This window comes from Aotus nancymaae, unplaced genomic scaffold (assembly GCF_030222135.1).
Source record: "Aotus nancymaae isolate 86718 unplaced genomic scaffold, 86718_ANA_hifiasm-v0.15.2.pri h1tg000040l, whole genome shotgun sequence".
Lineage (NCBI taxonomy): Eukaryota > Metazoa > Chordata > Mammalia > Primates > Aotidae > Aotus > Aotus nancymaae.
In genome coordinates, this window is record NW_026988454.1 from 50,262,038 (window position 1) to 50,276,985 (window position 14,948).

Below are 14,948 nucleotides of genomic sequence, written 5' to 3' on the forward strand. Positions count from 1 at the left end.
TTAAATACAACAGAAAGACTTTATAGATTCTCAGGCTATAAAACTGTGAATAAATGAACGCTTGAAGATCAATTTGTGTTTAAAAAGTGAATATTTGAAGCCAAATTGTTTTGGTATTGCATTTTTGGTTTTGCCTAATTTATATATGGGAAATGGCTCTCTATCTCCAACTCTTTGTAACTGATGAGTCATCTTGAGCGATTGGACAATTTCCTTAATTAACTACAATGTAATCTATTTTAATGAAAATTTAAAATAAAGACACTCTTCTAGAACATTTCCATGCAAGCCTCTTTTTAGGGGCCAAGCTGCCTCGTGGAACTCTGCCGGCTTCTGGAGCTTCTGATTATCCAGGCACAAGGGTGAAGCAGAACATCCGTCACACCTCCACCCCAATGCGCTCTCCCTAGGAGTTTCTGAAGAGAGGCACAACCGCTTATCTGCATTTTCTTTGGGGCAAGAACCGGAACTCTCACCGAAAGAGCCACAATGCGCTCTTCTGTGTGCGGGAGATAGGGAGTTCAGATCCCAGTCTCGCTGGCCTCTGCTGCGCACCCTTTCTGCTGGGTCGGCTTCACCTAGGCCCGCAGGAGTACAGGTGCCAATGCAATCACCGCGCCAGGGACGCCGCGCGGCGGGTTGGTGAGGCCCGGGAGGGCCCCATCCCCCAGTTTCGCGCCAAGTCCCGCAGTCCCTCCTTGGACACAGAGGCTCCGCTTTGGGCATCTCTGGACGTAAGCATCCGTCGCTGAAGTCCGTTCCTTCTCGCTCAGCCTGGGCTTGGCAGTATTGTGCGGCGGGGATGAGAGTTGGGGGGGGGGCGGGTGGGGAGAAGTGGCGGGAGGCAAGCTGCACTAGCACGTCCAACCAACGCTTGGAAACCTTGCTCTTGTCCTTGCTCATCTCCCAGTAGCTACCTCCTATTACCTGTACCCGGTCACTTTGGCACTTTTAAATTTTGCTATGGTCATAGCACTAGAAGACCTTTAATTTTTTTTTTTTTTTTTTTTTTTTTTTTCAGTTTTCAGAGAAAGTCACGACAACCTCTCCAAGTCCAGCAAGGCCCAGCAGAAAGTTATTTTCGAAACGGATTACAGGAAGAACAATTTCGCATATCTTAAACGAAGAAAACGAAGAGAACATTATTCTAGCTGCCCAAGGCTGCTTTCCGTTCATATTGCTCAATCTCCTCTTACTTGAAACAGTTTATAAAAATCTTACCGGAGCTAAGCGAGGGTATGGACTACAAAGGAGTTCGAAGGAACACAAGGAATTGGGTCAGTGAGCATCAATTTTGACTTTAGGCAGGAAACCATTCTCTCCCCCCTAAATCCACAGTGAAGGAAGAAAAACAAACAGCACAGGTTTTAAAACACGTCCCAAAGATTGGAGAATGTTTCCTCTTTTTTCTATGTCTAAAACGTTATCATTTACAGGGGGGTTTATTTCTCAAGCGCATGAGATTGCCTCTTGTTTGTTCCGCTGAAGCGGAAAGTAAAACACAGCTAAGTTTGACTCTCCCAGCCATTCAAACCGCCAGCACGTTAACAAGAAGTTAGATTTTGATTCAGAGTCTTGGGAATGGGCTACAGGTTGAAAAAGAACACTAAGAAAATTCTCTCTTTCCTTTCCTTTGGAGTCCTATTCCTCAAGAAGAGACTGAAAAACAGTTAAATGTCCCTGAATTTGGGCCCCAAGCCCCCAGTGAGATAAACTATTCCTAATTGCGCAGAATTGACTTTTAATTCCTAATTGGGCAGAGGGAGTATCGAAACTTCTCTATGAAATAAATTTCACTTTATGATCAATTAATGGCAATTTATTGAACTGCTAGAAAGAAGCCATATGAAAGTAAATTCCACTAAAATTTCTTTTTAATATCCTAGTTCTATTCTACAATTCTAACAGTATCTAAAACTGTGAAAATAAAGGCACCTTTAGTCTCAAAGTTAATAAGTGAAATTAAATTACTTCAGCATGAGTAAATGTTTTAAGATCGCATCACAATGAAATACCTGTTTTCTCTTCAGAAAGGTTTACCTCTTACTTTCATAAACTAGCTGATTTAATTATCTCTGAATTTATCTGTCACTTGTGTCATCTTATTCAGAAAACTGCAGAGACAGTGCTTAGCAAAGACATATGAATAGAACTGATTTGGAGTACTGACTTGCAGCCAACCAGGCCCTTTCTTGCCAGTGGTTTATTTAAATCATGAGTTGGCATTTTGTGCTGCCTTATTCTGCCAGCCAAAGGGGATAAACGCAATGATAACCTCATAGATTTTCCCCCACAAACTCATTTTTTCATGTTTTACTGACAGGAGTTGTGTTTGAGTTTGGGAGAGTAGCTGAGATTTTGTGGACTCGAGCTGTTAATAATATTAGTTAAAAACATTTCTGCAAAAGCTGGAGCTTTCGGACATGATCTGCTACTTAGAAATAGTACCCGAGTAATGGAAAGACTGAATGGTGATTTAATTTTAAAGAAAAAAGGGGGAAAATAGAGAAAGCCATATATTCTGAAACCTCACTAAAAAGTGAGGAATAGAGAGGAATTACAGTTTGACTTAGTGAAAAAAAAAAGAAAAAGAGGGTTCTGTTATTTTCATACAAACTTTGAGTAGCTCTTAACAGTGCTTCCAAGTAAAAATCTTCCATGATCAGTTCAAATGAAGAGATAAGGCTACCTTTATTGACATGTAGTTGATTATTAAAAGAATGTTGAACTTTTCCTTCTTCACATATTTAAAACCTTATTTTTATGTTATGTACATGTCAACTTTAGCTTTGGTGAAATAATTATCTTTTTAATTTAGTCTATCTTGTATTTCTATTAATATTAGTGCCCATTTCTAAGACTGAGAAATAGAACTAAAACCATATTCACCTTTTAGAAATGAGCTCTTTTTAATGAGTCTCTATGAAATGGTTATATAAAGATAAGATTGTACAAATTCAATTCCTATGGCCCAATCCTTTAAAAATGGTAACATACAAATAGCAAATAAGGAACACTTGAAATAGATGTGTGTTAAATATTTTGCCTTGTTATATTTTTTACAAGAGATAAAAAATTAGAGGGAAATTTACATTATACAAGATTTACTTGGATAGCTAAGTCAGAGAGCATACGTCAATTATTTTTTAATAGGAAGAAGTTGCCATTCATCTCTGCTTTGCCTGGAAAAGTAGCTCCAATTGCCTGTAATTTCTGATGTTATAATTTTCTTTTCTTTAAAGACACACAGTTTGGAGAAATCCTCATAACTAACATATTTGTGGAATTACTTTTGTAAGATATAGAGATACAGAGGAATTTACAGATTCAGAAAATGGAAGTAAACTAAAGGATTTAAGCTGTTGAGTTAGATATTTGACAGTGTAGGTGTTGATCCATTCTCAAACTTCTGCTTATAAACTTCATTTCAGCAGGATGCTGAAGGGATTCAAAGGAGACCGCAGCAATAACAAACCGAAGGTGAAGATACCCATCTGAGTGTAGTGTCCTGTCACATGTATGAAGAGATCTTAAAACAGCTTTTTAAAAATTCTCATAGAAAGTTTTTATTCGCATACATGGAATAATTTCTAGCATGGACTGCTACACTGTCATTGTTTATTTATTTGGCACTTAAAAAAATAATAAAATGAAGTGCTGAATGGAGGCAACCATTACCAACACTTTAGAAAGAAACAAAGGTCCTTTCTACCTTGGAAAGCAGACCTCAAAGCCATGGAGAGTTACCTCAGCAGAAGGGAAGTGCAAATAGTAGTCGTCAAACAGAAGCATTTTTAATTTTTGTTCTTAACTTCATACTATAAATGCCACACATCATATCTGAAAATGAAAGTTCAGTTGTGGACTATGAAATTAAACCTGCTCAGGTGGTATCATTGTTTCATCTTTCTTTAGGAGAGACATGAGCCAACTAATTTTTAAAATAATTCAACTCACAGAGTTATCCAAAAAATTTAAAACACTGGAATGAAAATTTTTAAAAATTACATGTCATTTTATATGGTTCATGCAGTGTATTGTCACAGTGAATCAGAGTGGAAATTTGGCAGTTGTCCAGATAATTTGGAAAAAAAATCCCAGCTAAATATGACCATATAAGAAATAATACTGAACAATTCAGTCCTCAAAGTAGGCTTTCACTAAGAAAACTTCTTCCCGTTTAGTAAATTAATGCCTATACTCCTAAGCATAGATAATTCTTTCTCCAAATATACATATGCTCAGCATATAGCCATGACTTTAGTAATGTCTACTGGTATTTGGAAATATTTTAAGAAGACAGTGATTCTGAAGTGCTTCAAAATGACTATATGTTTTTACCCTTAAGCTTTCTTTTTCTCTGTGAATATTCAGTGGCAAAATAAATTAAGGGTGCAATCTGTATCAATTTATATAACTATGCCGCTGGGTGTATGAGGGAGTGGCTATTATCGGGCAATGAATGGCTTTTATTATTTTTGGTAACGAATGTGGTAAAATCCTTTCAGAAATACAATGTAATAGCACCATTATGAAACAACTATTGTTTTTAGAAAAATAAGCCATATCTGTGCATTTAAAATGAAGTGCTATGGGTGTAGGGAGATTGGGAGATGTTGGTCAAAGGACACAAAATTCCACAGACAAGAAATATATTGTATATTGTGGTGACTACAGCTCTATAAATTGTACTTAAAAATTGCTAAGGGAGTGGACTCTAAGTGTTTGCACCCCCTAAGAAAATCATAAACATGTGATGTGGTTGATATATATGTTAATTTGCTAGACTTTAGTCATTCCACTATGTATACACATAAATATATGCAATTTGTATTTGATAATTAAAAATAATGAAACGAAGTGCTAAATTGAGGCAACCATACCAAGTTAGAAAGAAACATATATGCTTTTTTTTACCTTGGGTAGCAGACCTCAAAGCTATGGAGAATTACCTCAGCAGAAAGGAAGTCCCAATAGTAGGTGTTAAAAAGAAGACATGTCAGAGCACATGTTGTCAAATAGTTATGTAGGCGAGTAACTGGAGAACTGGAGAGAACCCCCAGGTCTTAAAAGTGGAATGGAAAGAGGGAAACCTGGTGCTGATTGCCACTGTTGAAGCACACAAAGTGGCAGACCTGATCCCTGGATGCCCAGAGCTCTAAAGGTCACACATTTTGGGAACTCAGCCTACTGGTCTCATTTCATGGGACATTGCCCTACCTTCTCTGGGAAAGCCCCACGACTTCAACCACATGAAATTATCTTAGCTACTTTCTTAAGAATGTAGAAGCCTGAAGTGTACCATGGAAAGAATGATGAACTGGATATCAAGACACTGGTTTTGGACCCATGGTGAGAAAAAAGTCACCCTTTCAGCCCTCAGTTTATTCATCTGTGCAATAAAGAAACTGGACTAGAAGATCTCTACAGATGTTTATAGCACCAGACTCTGAAACTCGAAAGTTTAAAGTAGTATATAATGTTTGCAAACATTTCTGACATGAGGGATTTTTCCAACCTGAGATCTTTCTTGAAGAACAGCACATTATAAACTTTACTGGGAAATCAGTAATTCTGTGGGACATATTAATAAGGACCTGGCAGTAATAGCCAGAGATTCTTTAGAATTCCAGGGAAGTGTAACTCAAAAAGGAGCCATGTCTTCCTTTTAGAGTTACACTTCTCTAGAATTCTAACGCATCAGTGAGTGAAGTTGAAATCTCTCGTATCCGTTTTCGGAAGCCAAAGTGCCCATGTGTTTTCTATGGGCTTGAGTCAACATGGTACATATATCGAGTATCTGCTCCTTGAAAAATAAAAGTTCAACCTTTCTAACTTTCATGAGACTAAGAACAGAAGCTACCCATTCTTGTATTTAGTTAAGTTGGGGCTTCAAAACTAGAACTTTTTTATGTTCATCCTATTATATAGTTAAACGTATATTTCAATGTGCAGTAATATATAGCCTATTTAGTAGAGAAAATTAAATTACTAGCATTATTAGTTACAACATCGTTTTTGGTGACTAGGACCTCCAAATCCTCCTGTCTAGGGTAGATGAATGCTTAAACAATAGATTTCTGGTAGAAAATGAGCAATAATACATGTTTTGTTAGGTTTCTTAGCTTACTTAGAAATTTTGTTACTTTGTTTATTCTAATGAATATTTGAAAACCACTTCCTGCAGAGCTGACAGTACATTTGCCTTCAGACCATGGAAAATTTACACATTTTGTTTCAAGCCTGTGGAAATAAATAAAACATAGAAACAGATAAGCAGAAAACATGACTAGACACCCTCCAAATTAGGCAAACATTTTGAGGCAAAAATTTAAAAGCCCATTTTAGGCTGCTGTTAGAGTGCCACAGATTAATGAACAGAAATTTATTTTACTTATGGCTCTGGGGGCTGGGAAGTCCAAGATTGAGGGGACGCATCTGGTGAGGGCCTTCCTGTTGTGTCATGACATAGCAGGAGGCATCACATGGTGAGGAAACATGAGAGCTGAACTCCTCCTTCATAAGGACATTACTCCCTTGATGATGGCATTAATCTATTCACCAGGGCTCTGCACTCATGAATAGATCAATGTCATTAATCTATCATGGGAGAAATGTCCTTATGAAGGATGAACTCAGCTCTCACATGTTTCCTCACCATATAATGCCTCCCACAGTGTCATGCAGGAGGCGTGCAGAGCCCTCATGACCTAATCACCTTTGAGAGTTCCCATCTCTCAAGTTTCCAACACACATGAACACATTCAAACATAACAAAAAGACACAAAGTAATAAGCAGAGCTGGTACCTGGGCTTGCCGGGCTCTGGGCTGGGAGATGGCCATAAGGCTTTGGGCTCCTGCAGGGGAGTAAGACTAAAAATTCTGAGCTGGACTCACTTACCAAAAGGCTTGTCTGGGGCTCTCATACCTACAAGGAGAGTGAAAATGATTACTGTTGGCTTGTTGCCCTGACTATATCTTCATTAAAGCTTTGGCCTTGACCAGGCAGGAGGAAAAAGCCATAGTCTCATGACCAAGAACTGGGCTAGCTGGCTCTCTGACTCTGTACTGGGATTTGCATTATCTCAGCTATTGCAACAGGGCAGGAGCCCTGAAATACACACAAAAGAACAGGTAGTGGACTGAGACGTGTGCATGTGGTGGTGGCAGGGGCAGGTGCAAACAGAAAAGTCTTAGCAGGGAAGATAAGGGAGTAATTGTTTATATACAAAAATACATTATTATTATATAGTCAGAACTCATCATGAAAGTAAGGGTACCCTCAAAAACAAATATATGTCAAATCAGGGTTCTCTCAACAAGAAAGAAGGGAGAATGATATTGGGTAGACAACTAGAAATATCTTATACAAAATAATGAGGCTTTTAAATATCATATTATTTCATTCAAAATACAACATATACATATTGTTCTACAGAGAAGTTTTATCAAATCCTTTCTTTTACAAAGTGTTTGAGAGAACAGATGGTCTTACTAACAAAACTGAACAAAGATATGATAAGAAAATAAGGTTACTGATCAGTATCAGTTGGAAACATTGGTGAAAAAAATCTTAAATAAGTTTCAGTCTGTATTAGTCTATTTTCACACTGCTATAAGGAACTACCTGAGACTGGATAATTTATAGAGAAAAAAAGATTTAATTGACTCACAATTCTGCATGTCTGGGGAGGAAACTTACCATCATACCAGAAGGGGAAGAGGAAGCCAGATACGTCTTACATGACGGCAGGAATTGGGGGCGGAACTGCCAAACACTTTTAAACCATCAGCCCTGGAAAGACTTCACTCACTATCATGAGAACATTAAAGGGGAAACTGACACCATGTTCCAGTCAGCTCCCACCAGGTGCCTGGACACTTGGAGATTACGATTTTAGGTGAGATTTGGGTGAAGACACAGAGTGAAACCATGTCACAGTATAATTTAGAAAAAGATGCAGGTAGGAGGGATTTATCCCAGAATTAAAGTTCAGAAATTCGATCAATTAAAACGTACCACCTTAGCAAATAAAAGGAGAATAAAATATATGATTATTTCGATGGATACAGAAAAGGCATTCAATATAATTTTACCCTCATTCATTATGAAAATCAAAATAATCATGGCACATGTATACCTATGTATAAGCCTACACATTCTGCACTTGTATCCAGAACTTAAAGTAAAATAATTTTAAAAAAGAAAATCAAAATAGATGGGAACTTCCTTAATTTGATTAAGTGTAGTCCTTAAAAAAATCTGCATAAGCATACATAATGGATAAATTTTAGAAGTTTTCCCACTGAAACTAAAGCAAGATGAAGATATCTGCTATAATTGCTTCTCACAAACATTATTTTGTTGGTCCTAGCTGATCTAACAAGACAAGAGGGGAGAAAAATGCACAAGCATTTGAAAGGAAGAGGCCAAATACACTGATTTGTCAGCAGTACGATTATATACTTAGAAACCTTAAAAGAATTTGTAGACACAGTAATAAAACTACTAAGAGAGATCACCAAGATTGCTAGACTCAAGAGATCAACTTAAAAAAATTAGTAACCTTCATATACCTAAGTAATTAATCAATTAGAAAATGTAGTAGGAAAAGATCCCAGTCAAAATACTACAATGTATGCAGAAATAAACATAATAAAATATGTTCAAGATTGTGGGAGAAAATTATGAAATATTATATAAGGTCAGAAAAATGACCTGAATAATATCACATTATGAATGGAAACAGTTAATATTATGAAAATAGCAATTTTTCTATCAATAATTTAAAAATCCAATTTCATTTCGATCAACCTCCCAACAAGAGGCTTTCATCAGACTTCACAAGCTGATTCTAAAATTTCTTTAGTAGAACAAATGCTTAAGAATAATTAAGACAATTAAGAAGTGCAAAGTATCTTTTTTTTTCTTTTTCTTTTTTTTTACTTTATGTTCTGGTGTATATGTGCAGAACATGCAGGTTTGTCATATACATATACACGTGTCATGGTGGTTTGCTTTACCCGTGAATCCATCATCTATATTAGGTATTTCTCCTAATGCTATCCCTCCCCTAGACTCCCACCCTGCTGACAGGCCCCAGTGTGTGGTATTTCCCTCTCTGTGGCCATGTGTTCTCATTGTTCAACTCCCACTTGTGAGTAAGAACATGAGGTGTTTGGCTTTCTGTTCTTTTGTTAGTTTGCTGAGAATGATGGTTTCCAGCTTCATCCATGTCCCTGCAAAGGTCATGAACTCATTTTTTATGACTGCATAGTATTCTATGGTGTATATGTGCTACACGTGCTTTATTCAGTCTATCATTGATGGACATTTGAATTGGTTCCAAGTCTTTGCCATTGTGAATAGTGCCACAATAAACATACATGTGCATGTGTCTTTATAGTAGAATGATTTATAATCCTTTGGGTATATACCCAGTAATACAATTGCTGGGTCAAATCGTATTTCTGGTTCTAGATCCTTGAGGAATCACCACACTGTCTTCCACAATGGTTGAACTAATTTACACTCCCACCAACAGTGTAAAAGTGTTCCTATTTCTCCACATCCTCTCTAGCATCTGTTGCTTCCTGACTTTTTAATGATAATCATTCTAACTGGCATGAGATAGTATCTCACTGTGGTTTTGATTCGCATTTCTCTAATGACCAGCGATGATGGTGGTCATTAGACCAAACATTTTCATATGTTTGTTGACTGCATAAATATATTCTTTTAAGAAGTGTCTGTTTATATTCTTTACCCACTTTTTGACAGGTTTATTTGTTTTCTTCTTGAAGATTTGTTTAAGTTCTTTGTAGATTCTGGATATGAGCCCTTTGTCAGATAGATAGATTGCAACAATTTTCTCCCATTCTGTAAGTTGCCTGTTCACTCTGATGATAGTTTCTTTTGCTGTGCAGAAGCTCCTAAGTTTAATTAGATCTCATTTGTCAATTTTGGCTTTAGTTGCCATGAAGTCTTTGCCCATGCCTATGTCATGAATGGTATTGCCTAGGTTTTCTTCTAGGGTTTTTATGGTGTTAGGTCTTATGTTTAAGTCTTTAATCAATCTTGAGTTAATTTTTGTATAAGGTGTAAGGAATGGGTCCAATTTCATCTTTCTGTATATGGCTAGCCAGTATTCCCAACACCATTTATTAAACAAGGAATCCTTTCCCCATTTCTTGTTTTTGTCAGGTTTGTCAAAGATCAGACGGTTATAGATGTGTGGTGTTATTTCTGAGGCTTCTGTTCTGTTCCATTGATCTATATATCTGTTTTGGTACCAGTACCATGCTGTTTTGGTTACTGTAGACTTGCAGTATAGTTTGAAGTCAGGTAGCATGTTTTCTCAGTTTTGTTCCTTTTGCTTAGGATTTTCTTGGCTACGTGGGCTCTTTTTTTGTTCCATGTGAGATTTAAAGTAGTTTCTTTCTACTTCTGTGAAGAAAGTCAATGGTAACTTGATGGAAATAGCATTGAGTCTACAAATTACTTTGGGCAGTATGGCCTTTTTCACAATACTGATTATTCCTAACATAAGCATGGAATATTTTTCCATTTGTTTGTGTCCTCTCTTATTTCCTTGAGCTGTGGTTTGTCATTTCCTTGAAGAGGTCCTTCACATCCCTTGTAAGTTGTATTCCTAGGTATTTAATTTTCTTTGTAGCAATTGTGAATGGGAGTTCATTCATGATTTGGCTGTCTGTTTGTCTATTATTGGTGAATAGAAATGTTTGTGATTTTTGCATATTGATTTTGTATCCTGAGACTTTGCTAAAATTGTTTATCAGCTTAAGGAGATTTTGGGCTGAGATGATAGGGTTTTCTAAATAAATATACAATTATGTCATCTGCAAACAGAGACAATTTGACTTCCTCTCTTCCTATTTGAATACCTTTTATTTCCTTCTCTTGCCTGACTGCCCTGGCTAGAACTTACAATACCATGTTGAATAGGAGTAGTGAGAGAGGGCATTCTTGTCTTCCACGAAGTATCTTCTTTGTGCTTCTTCTGAATGTTCTTAGAGATTAAAATATTTGTAAAGTTAAAGAGATTGAGACATTTATAAAGTCATAATAATTTATACAAAATGACATTCATATTATAGACCAATGAAATAAGAATATGCAGCCTAGAAACAGATCTGTATAAATATAGAAACAATAAATGGCAGAGGTTGAACATTAAAAGTAGCAGAGATAGGATCTGCTATCAAATACATGGTTCTAAGATGATTCTTTTTCCATATTTAAAAATAAAATTTGATGCTTAACTTACAACGTGTGCAAAACATAAGTACTCATTAGATTTATTTTAATGCAAATTTTAATGAAAATCTTAAAATCTTGAAGAAAATAAAGGATATATCTTTATCACCAAGCTGTCGGAACAATTTTTTTTTCCTGAGACAGAGTCAAGACAGAGTTTCTCTGTCACCCAGGCTAGAGTGCAGTGGTGTGATCTTGGCTCACTGCAACCTCAACTTCCTGGGTTCTGGAAATTCTTCTTCTGCAGCCTCCTGAGTAACTGGGATTACAGGTGCCTGCCACCATGCCTGGCTAATTTTTTTTTTTCTTGCATTTTTCGTAGGGATGGGGTTTCACCATGTTGGCCAGGCTGCTCTCGAACTGCTGACCTCATGATCCGATCGCCTCGGCCTCCCAAAGTGAAGAAAATACTGTTAAAAATACAGCAGAAAAAGAGTGGGCCATAATGGAAAAAAATTAATAAATTTGACTTTTAAAATTAAAACTTCAGTTTAATAACATACACAACAAAAATAAAAATAAAAATCATGTCGTGAGAAGATATTTGTGAAGCATATTGCCAACAAATAATTCGAATCCAGACTTTCTAAGAATTCCTATAAATCAACTTCAAAAGACAATCTACTAGAACAAAATAGTAAAGAATATGAACTGCTAATTTGCAGAAGAGAAAATTAAATAATTATTAAATATAAAAACAATGATTAATCTTACTAACAGTGGTAACCAGAGTAATGAAAATTAAACCAATAAGATAACTTTTCCAATCACTGGATTGGAAAAAAATGACATGAAGTTGAGCAAGACCAAATCTTGGCTAAGATATGCAGCAAAGGAAAATTTCAAACACTTGATAGAAATGTAAATTATTATAGTCAAATTTGAAAGAACTTTGACAATGTGTAGTACTACTATAAAGATTCACATATTCTTCAAGCCAGCAATTTCATTTCTCAGTAGTATATACTCTGGAGAATTTCACACACACGTGCACAGGAAAACAAGACAATAAATTCCTTTGAAGCATTATTTGTAATAGCAAAAAATAAATGTATTTCATGTTCTCACTGTCATGTGAGAGCTTTAAAAAAATGGAAATTCATGGAAAAAGACAGTAGAATGATGGTTACCAGAGGCTGGGAATGGTGGTAGAGAAGGAGGATAAAGAGGAGGTGCTTAACAGGTACAAAAATACCTATAAAGAAGGAATAAGCTCTAGTGCTTGATAACACAATAGAGTGACTATAGTTAAGAATAGCTTATTGCATATTTCCACATAATTAAGAGAGTGGAATTGGAAAGCCTCTAACACAAAGAAATGATAAATACTTGAGGTGGTGGATATCTCAATTACCCTGATTTGTTATGGTTTTATCAAAATATCACATGTACTCCATGCATTACTCTGTTCATGAATTGCTATAAAGAAATACCTGAGACTAGGTAATTCATAAGGAAAAGAGGTTTAATTGACTCATGGTTCTGCAGGCTTCACAGGAAGCATGGCACTGACCCCTGTTCAGCTTCTGGGGAGGCTTCAGGCGTGTTACAATCATGGCGTAAGGTGAAGGGGCAGCAGGAACATCTCTTGGCGAGAGCAGGAATAAGAGCAAGAGATGGGGGAGGTGCCATGCACTTTTAAACAGCTAGATCTTTTCTTGAGAACTCACTCACTATTGTGAGGACAGAACTCACTCACTATCTAGAGGACAGGGTCTTGTTATGTTGCCCAGGCTGGTCTCAAACTCTTGGGCTAAAGAAATCTCTTCTTTTCAACCTCCTCAGCAGCTGGGATTACAGGTGTGAGCCACTGTGCCTAGCTGAATTTTTAAACAAACATCTTACATATTTTTCCTAGTTTTATCATTTGTGATGAATATTCTTAAATAATATATTATGTAGTTTTGTCTTTTATTAATTACATGTAAATTGATTCATACCGCATGTGGTGTTCTGCGACCTGCTTCTTACACTCCAATTTGAGTTTTTGACATTTATCCATGTTGATATATAAATTTTACTCTGTTTATTCACTACTGTTTAATAGTCTATTGTAAAAATTTACTGTATACTAATACTAGTTCATTTTCATGTTGCTGATAAAGACAGACCTGAGACTGGGCAATTTATGAAAGAAAGAGGTTTAATGGAGAACTCAGAGTTCCACGTGGCTGGGGAAGCCTCAAATCACGGTGGAAGGCAAGGAGGAACAAGTCACATCTTATGTGGATGGCCACAGGCAAAGAGAGAGCTTGTGTAGGGAAACTCCCGTTTCTAAAACTGTCAGATCTCATGAGACTTATTCACTAACATGAGAACAGCATGGCAAAGATACACCCTCATGATTCAGTCATTTCCCACAACACATGAGAATCATGGGAGCTACAAGATGAGATTTGGGTGAGGACACAGAGCCAAATGATATCAATAGCATTATAGTTTATTCATTCTATGGTTAAGCTCATTCGATCTGCTTAATGTTTTGATATTAAAAAAATTCAGCTTTGAACATGTCTCCTGGTACATATGTGTAAAAGAAGTTCTCTAAAGTATATACCTGATAGTAAAATTGCTAGTCATAGGGTTTATGCAGGTTTAACTTTACAAAGTAATATCACAATGTTTTTCTAATTGTACTCATTTATACTTCCACTGATAAAGAATGAGAAAATTCCTATTTTTAAGCATTTTTTTAATCACACTGTCTTTTCAATTTTTAAATTGACCAATATGTGATATGTGTATTGGAATCTTATTTTCATTTCATTTCCTTCATTGCTAATGACAATAAGCCATTAATGTTTCTCATTCTGTGAAATGCCTGTTATCTATTTTGTACATTTTTTCTAATTGATTACTTATCTTTTTCTTACAGATTATAGGAGTTTTACATATATACTGGATACTAATCCTTTCTTATATGTGCTGTAAATATCTTGTTATTTGTGACCCACTTTTCCACTCTTGCTTAAGAAGCAACTCCAGATCCATTCAGATTTCATCACGACATTGCAGCAATTCAGTCACATCTTCAGGCTTCGCTTCTAATTCTAGTTCCCTTGCTATTTCCACCACATCTTCAGTTACCTCATCTATTGAAGTTTTGAACCCCTCAAAGTCACCCATGAGGGCTGGAACCAACTAAATTCCTGTTAATGTTGACATTTTGGCCTCTTCCTATGATTCATGGATGCTCTTAATGATGTCTAGAATGGTGAATCCTTTCTAGAAGGTTTTCAATTTACTTTGCCTGGATCCATTAGAGGAATTACTCTCTATGGTAGCTATAGCTTTACAAAAGGTTTTTAATTAATAACTTGAAAGACAAAATTATTCCTTGATTCATAGACTATGGAATGGGTATTGCATTAGTAGGTGTGCAAACAACATTCATCTCCTTGTACATCTTCATCAGTGCTCTTGGGTGACCAGGTGTATTATTAATGAGCAGTAATAATTTGAAAGGAACTATTTTTTTTTTTCTGAGAAGTAGGTCTCATCAGTGGGCCTAAAATATTCAGTAAAATGTGCTGTAAATAGATATGCTGTCATCAAGGCTTTGTTGCTCCACTTATAGAGCACAGGTAGAGTAGATAAAGTGTAATTCTTTTTTTATTATTGTAATTTAAGTTCTGGGGTGCGTGCACAGATTGTGTAGATTTGTTATAT